At 40.9% G+C, this 7,239-nt stretch overlaps 1 non-coding gene across 1 annotated transcript; it reads right to left on the bottom strand.

Moving 5' to 3' along the window:
• Positions 1-5,320: 5,320 nt before the first annotated feature.
• LOC138815364 (small nucleolar RNA SNORA8) lies at positions 5,321-5,458 on the bottom strand. Its single transcript, XR_011368304.1, has one exon. It is a non-coding gene; the product is annotated as a small nucleolar RNA SNORA8 (small nucleolar RNA).
• Between the last annotated feature and the right edge of the window lie 1,781 nt (positions 5,459-7,239).

Raw genomic sequence — 7,239 nt, 5'->3', positions numbered from 1 at the left:
GGTTTAGTTTTGTCATATCAATATTTGCTAGGAAAAGCTCCATTTCTTTCAAGTTCTCAAAATTATTAGTATAAAGTTTTGAGAAGTATTCCCTTATAATGTTCTAAGTCTTGGTTGTTTCCCTGGTGATGTTTTCATTCTCATCTCTTAGTTTATTAATTTGGGTGTGTTCTCTTCTTTTTCTTATAAGACTTGCAAAGGGTCTGTCCATTTTGTTAAGTTTTTCGAAGAACCAACTCTTTGTTTTATTGATTCTTTGTATAGCTTTTTTGGATTCTAATTCATTTAATTCTGATTTAATTTTAATCATTTCTTTCCGTCTACAGGATTGGGGTTTATCTTGCTGCTCTTTTTCAAGGAGGTTAAGATGTGTCATTAAATTGTTAGATTCAGATCTTTCCAATTTGTTGATGTAGGAGCTCAGAGCTATAAACTTGCCTCTGAGTACTGCCTTTGCTGTGTCCCAGAGGAGCTGGCAATTTGTGTGTTCATTTTTGTTGAATAGCAAGAACATTTAAATTTCCTTTCTAATCTCTTCCATGACCCACTCATGATTCAGCAGTGTGTTGTTCAGCCTCTATGTGATACCGGGCTTTCTTTGGTGGCTTTTGGTGTTGAGTTCTAATTTTATTCCCTTGTCCTCAGAGAGAATGCAAGGTATAACTTCAATGTTTCTGAATTTAGACAAGTTTGCTGTGTGGCCTAAAATGTGGTCTATTTTAGAAAACGTTCCATGTGCTGCTGAAGAAAACGTGTATTCTGATGCTGCTGGGTGAAATGTTCGGTAAATGTCTGTTAAGTCTAGTTGATCTATGCAGCTGTTTAGATCTGCGGTTTCTCTGTTGAGTTTTTGCTGAGTTGATCTATCTAGTGGGGAGAGTGGTGTGTTAAAATCCCCAACATTTAATGTCTTTGGATCTATATGGGATTTGAGGGAAAGTAGTGTTTCTTTGATAAATTTGGGTGCTCCCTTGTTTGGCGAATAGATATTTAGAATTGTAATATCCTCCTGAAGGAGGGATCCTTTAATTAGTATGTAGCGACCTTCTTTATCTCTTCTCACGAATTTTAATTTGAAGTCTATTTTATCTGATATTAGGATTGCAACTCCCGCCTGTTTATGGGGGCCGTTTGCTTGGTAGATTTTGTTCCAGCCTTTAACATTGAAAATGTGTTTGTTTTTATGGGCAAGATGTGACTCCTGCAGGCAGCAGATAGAAGGGTCTTGTTTTTTAATCCAACTAGACATTCTATGTCGCTTAATTGGAGAGTTCAGTCCGATAACGTTAAGAGATAGGACTGAGAGGTATTTGGGAGTTCCTGCCATGTTATCCACCTTCTTGGGGGCTGTGAAAACTGGGTTCTTCCTATGGTTCTTGGATTCTCAGTTTGGGTGCAGTTTCTTGGCCTTTATTGTGGTCTTGTTGGTTTACTATGTGTAGGACATCTTTAAGAATCTTTTGTATGGCTGGTTTGGTGGAGATGTATTGTTTCAATTTTTCTTTGCTATGGAAGGTTTTTATTTGGCCTTCAGTTATGAAGGAGAGTTTAGCTGGGTACAGTATTCTTGGTTGATAGTTGTTTGTTATTAGGGCATGGCATACATCATTCCAGGCTCTTCTTGCTTTGATTGTCTCTGCTGAGAAATCTGAGGTGATTCTAAGTGATTTCCCTTTATAAGTGGTTAACCGTTTCTCCTTGACAGCTTTAAGGATCTTTTCCTTGGTCTGAGTTGATCCTGTGTGGATTATAATGTGATGGTGGGATGTCCTATTCTGGTCTGGTCTATTTGGGGTTCTAAAAGCTTCTTGTATCTGAATAGTGCTATCTTTTTGTATGTTTGGGAAGTTCTCTGCTAGGATCCTGTTAAACAAATTTCCTAGACCATTAACTTCTATTTCTAGGTGCTCCTCTACACCGACTATCCTTAAGTTAGGCCTTCTGATGGTGTCTTCCAGGTGTTGGATAGATCTATCATATTTCTAGGACTTGTCTTTTATGGTTGTTTGTTCTTTCTCTATAATATCTACGCTGTCTTCAATCCCTGAGATTAGATCTTCTGCATGGTCTAACCTGCTGTCAATACTCTCTACTTTGTTTTTTTTTAAATCTCTTTTCCTTCTAAATGGTCAGCTTTGATGGCTTCAAATTCTTTGTTGAAGCTCTGTTTTAGGTCTTGTATGAATTTCTTTACTTCCTTAATTTGGTGTTCAGTGTTTGTTCTCAAATCACTTAGTTGATTGGTTATGGTTTCTTTGGACCCCTATTCCTTCTGTTGGGTTCCATTCAGCATTCCCTTTGTGGTCTCCCTGACTTCCTTCAGCTCTTTGTTAATGGATTCCATGAATGCCTTTAGTGATCTTTGTGTGTTCTCTACCTGGTCTCTCAATTCCTGTATTACTCTTTGATTAGCTTCCTCGTGTTCGTGGGATTCCTGCAGTTCTCTTTGAGTGTTCTCAGCCTGCTCACGCTATTCATCCCTTTCTCTTGAGTATTCTCAAGCTGCTCACGCAAATCCTGTATCAGTTTTTGAGTAGCTTCCTCACACTTATGATATTCCTGTATAAACTTTTGGGATGCCTCCTCTCTCTCCCTATCATGCTCATACAGAGTCCTTTGTAAGTTGTCAAACTTTTCATTTGTCATGTTTGCCAGCAGTGTTTGTAGAGCTACTTGGGAACTCTCCTGTGGATCATTTATTATCTGTTCTGTCCCCTGATTATCAAGATTGGGAATTAAGATACCAGGATTTGCCATTTTTCTTGTGTTTTTCCGGCTTACTCTGACCATTTGAGATGAAAATAGCACCAGTTTTGTGCTAGAACCCTATCTTAAGGCAACCATAAACCAGAGTTTGCATTTGTACAGTCAATAGTCTACAGATACAATCTAGTTCAACAGATACATCTATTCAACATCAAACAACTATATGTTAATGAGCTTTGAACCACAGAGAAGTATTTGGAAACCAGAAATTATTAGGGTTAGGGAGAGATGTGGGTAAAAAATAGGAATAGATTGGTGTGGGGAGGCACAGGGAGAGTTAACTATGTCCTAATCTCAATGCAGGAAATAGGTTGGGTAGGACGCAAGTAGAGAGAGAGAGAAAAAGAAGAAAGGGAAAGGGAAATGAAAAGAGACCAAAAAAAATATAAACTTAAAAATTAATATTATTATGGAGAAAAAAAAGACAAGCTATTTAGAGAGGAATGTGAATATATTGAGAGAAGGGGAGGGACATAGAGGAGTTGTGAAAAACTTAACAAAATGCTTAAAATATTATATAGGTATAAAGAGGTAGTACTGCTATTAAGGAATTGAAGTCTCAGAGGTTTTGAATTGAGCAATAAATTTGTGGATTAAGTGTGTACACAATGGGGGATAGGGTCTACTTGTTAAGTAAGGGTATATCTGAGGATGTGCAGGACAAGAGTTAAGTCGTAAAGCAGAACAAAAGAGAGGAAAAGGTGAAAAGAATAAGAAAGGGAGAAATAAAGATCAGAAGATCAGTAGAGCTAAACAAAAAACAAAAAGATAATTTAAAAAAGAAAGAAAAAGAGAAAGAAGACAAGAAAAGATAGGAAAACGCACATTCAAGTATTCCTAAAATAAAAATTATAAGAGAAAAAAAAGTTTCTGGAAAACAATTTTATTCAAAAAAGGAAAAAATTAAAGATTAATAAAAGTTTTAGAAAAAAACAATTATAAATATATAAGGTACCAAAAGAAGAAGAAGAAGAAGAAGAAAAAATTTCTTTGATTTTTTTTTTGGTTTTTTTGGGAGGGGTGGGAAGAATCCTATATCTCCTTTTTGTCTGTAACCAGCCTCTTGTTGGAGTCTCTGGTCAGCTTGGGGTCCTGTGGCTTGATTGTTTTCTTAAGTCAGTTTGTTCGATCAGGCAGAAAAATGCTCTGTTTTACCCAAGATTTTGAGATCCCCCTCCCTGGTTAGTTTTCTGGGAGGGTGATCTGCTTTGAGAATCACAAATGAGGGGGATGCAGTGATGAGGCTAGGTTCTGGGTAGAGTTGAGGCCTTTCAACAAACAGTTGCTTTTCCCTCGGGCTATTTTGTGAAAAACTCACAGCGCCCAGCCTGGAGCCATTCTCAGGGTGTCTGTATTTCAATTGATTGTGGAGGCTGCTAGAGGGAGGGGCAGTCTCTGGCTCTGGTTACCCAGAGCGGAAAGCCACTCTTATGGCTGGCGCCTGAGCTGGGTGACTTTTCCCTGGATGGAGCTGAGTCTGGCAGGTCACTTTGCCGTTAAGTTCTTGTGACCTGCTCAATGACTCATTTTATTCCAAGGCCTGAGTTGGAGCTAGCAGCTCCTCTGAGCTTTGTCGGTATCCAAGATGGAGATCACTGTTGCTGGGGGGGAAGGGGTGGCCTTCCCTCCTCTGCTCCCTGAGATGGAGTGAGGACGTCAGGCTTGTACTCACGCCGAGTCTTGGATCCTGGGTCGTCTCTGGTCTGCAAACTGCAGGATGAAGATGTCCGCCCCTTTTCAGTTCTTGCTGGTGTTGAGTAGAATCCGCTCCCCCACTGCGTCTGGCTTCTTCGTCCCGGACTCTCTGTGGCTCAGGTATGGGTGCCCTGCAGTTGCCGCCGCGACCCTGCTGCCACCGTGGCGGCTGCTGGCAAGCGCTCAGATGTGTCTCCTTGCCTTGGCTTCCCCTCTCTTTCCTAACTCTCTGTCCTGTGATGGCACACTTGGTGTGATTCTCTGGCTTAGGACTGTTCACTGGAACTCTAAAACTGCTTTCTATGCAAGAGCTTGTTCAGATTCCAGCTTCTCCTCTGCCATCTTCCCCCTAAAAATTTTTTAAAGTTTACATATATTCATACATACATACATATATACACATACATATATGTGTGTATGTATATTTTTTATTTGAAGTCAATAAATTTTATTTAATCATTTTTACATGTTGTAATTCCTTCACTGCCCATCAAACTGATGCTCAAGATTTCTCTTGAAATCTAAGGGAGCCCTTTTTGAAGCAAACAATTTTCAAGCCAGCCATACCACTGCTCGGGAGGCCAAAATCTAGTTGCTATGTTCAAATGGCCAACCAAAAGCAGAAACTCTGATCAACCCTGCCACAAATCTTTTATTAGGGCTTCTTTTAGCACTATTACAGAATTACTGATGACACACCTAAAATCTTTGAAATGTCATTTTGCAAGCAAATTTTGGGATCACTTTTTAAGTCCAACAGCTTGATTCAACTGCTGAATGCCTGCCTAGAGAAAGAAAAGCATTTGCTGAAAAGATCAGTTATCCTAAGTATTATCAATATGAATTGTGAAACTGCATATATTGTATCAATAGAAATACCAGGTTTACCATGGACAAAGCCAAGAAAACCAACGATGCCAGATATTGAGTTTCTATTGCACTGTCCTTTGAACACATCAGCAGGAGGTATTGCTGAATGCAAGTACCATACAGTGTAATGTAAGTGTGTGTGTGTGTATATATATATATATGTCGTGGGGTTTGAACTCTGGGCCTGGGCACTCTCCCTGAGCCTCTCTGTGCTCAAAGATAGCCTTCTACAACTTGAGCCACAGCACCACTTCCAGCTTTTTCTGTTTTTCTGAGGAATCGAATCCAGGGCTTCATGCATGAGAGGCAAGCACTCTATCCTTAAGCCACATTCCCAGCCCCAATGTGAAGTTTTTAAGTGGCAAGATCACATAAAATAATAACAATTATTACTATTGAGTATGGCATACTCAAGTCTATGAAGTTTACCTAGGAAGCAAGTTTTGCAGAGATCCATGTCACTGCATTAAAGACACCGGTAGCAGTGCTAGGGGAGCAATCTCATGACATCCATCACAAGAGATGTCCATATTTAGCATGTCACAGTAGCGAGCAATGAACATGGGCATCTGTAAGTTCTAGTCCAACCAGACTAGGAAGGGGGACCTGAGCTGATCCTGATCCATCCCTCCCAGCCACCCCTCACCCATTGAAGACTTTAGGAAGAACTATTTCTAGGTGGTGGAGCAAGGCAGAGGCACCATGGTCTTTTACAACCAGAACGTGGATAAAGAGGACAGACCGCACACATGATCCCAGTGGCCCGTGAGCTCAACCTTTATTGTGGAAGTAGAGGAATCAGAATGGATTTCTCAGGGACCGTCCCCCAACAGAAATCCATGTTTCTCCTGCAAAAGTTCTGACTCTGTCACGTGCACATTGATTTGTATAACACACCAGATAGGGACCTGTGTGTCATACACACACATGCACACACACACACACACACTCAGCCATCATGGGTTTGTGTCACCTAGCTACCCACCCTGGAAATGATCATCCCACCTAAACTCAGCAGACGAAGCAAAGCCTATTCCCTGTCGGTGGATTGACTACATCTCCCTTTTGAGCTCTCCTAATGAGTGATCCAAGCGGTGAAGACAAATGCAAATTTTCTTGAAGATAAACAGTCATTGAACATTCTGAAATAGAATGGTCTCCAACATGACAACAGTCCTGGGGTTTGAACTCAGGACCCTTAGCGCGCTGTCCCAGAGCTTCTTTTTTGCTCAAGGCTGGGCATTCTACCACTTTAGCCACAGCACCACTCCTGGCTTCTGTGTGTGTGTGTGTGTGTGTATGTATGTGTTATAATGAGGAATTGAACGCAGGGCTTCATGCATGCTAGGAAAGCACTGTACCACATTTTGTGCCCTAGGGTAATGTTTTGTTTTGTTGTTTTAAATTTTCATTGTAAATGCATTGAACAGGGGAGTTACAGTTAATAAGAGAAGTAATGAGAGCCAGTCACCTGTGGCTCATGCCTGTCATTCCAGCTACTCAGGAGGAGGCTGACATCTAGAGGATCATGGGCAAACTGGAAGTCCTGCCATATTTGTGGTTCAGTGTGGTACTGAGCACCAGCCTGGATCTGAAGAAGCTAGGGGACAGTGCCCAGGACCCAGAGTAAAAATGGTAGAATGCTAATCTTGAGCACAAAAAGCCCAGGGCCATAGTGTGTTTTGAACTCAGGGCCATGGATTACTGTACCTGAGGTTCTTCAGCTCTAGCCTGGACACTACCACATTGAGCCTTAAATATAGCACAACTTCTGGTTTGTTGGTAGTTTCATGAGCGATCATAATCTCAAGGACTCTCCTTGCCCTAAGGCTGGTGATCCTATCAGATCTCAGCCTCCTCCTGAGTAACCATACTTGTCTAGGCTGCATTGAATTATGCATCTTCCTG

Source organism: Dipodomys merriami, unplaced genomic scaffold (assembly GCF_024711535.1).
Source record: "Dipodomys merriami isolate MVZ:Mamm:240054 unplaced genomic scaffold, mDipMer1.0.p SCAF_1090, whole genome shotgun sequence".
Lineage (NCBI taxonomy): Eukaryota > Metazoa > Chordata > Mammalia > Rodentia > Heteromyidae > Dipodomys > Dipodomys merriami.
The sequence above is the reverse complement of the archived record's forward strand: the minus strand, read 5'-3'. Positions and strand labels throughout refer to the sequence as shown.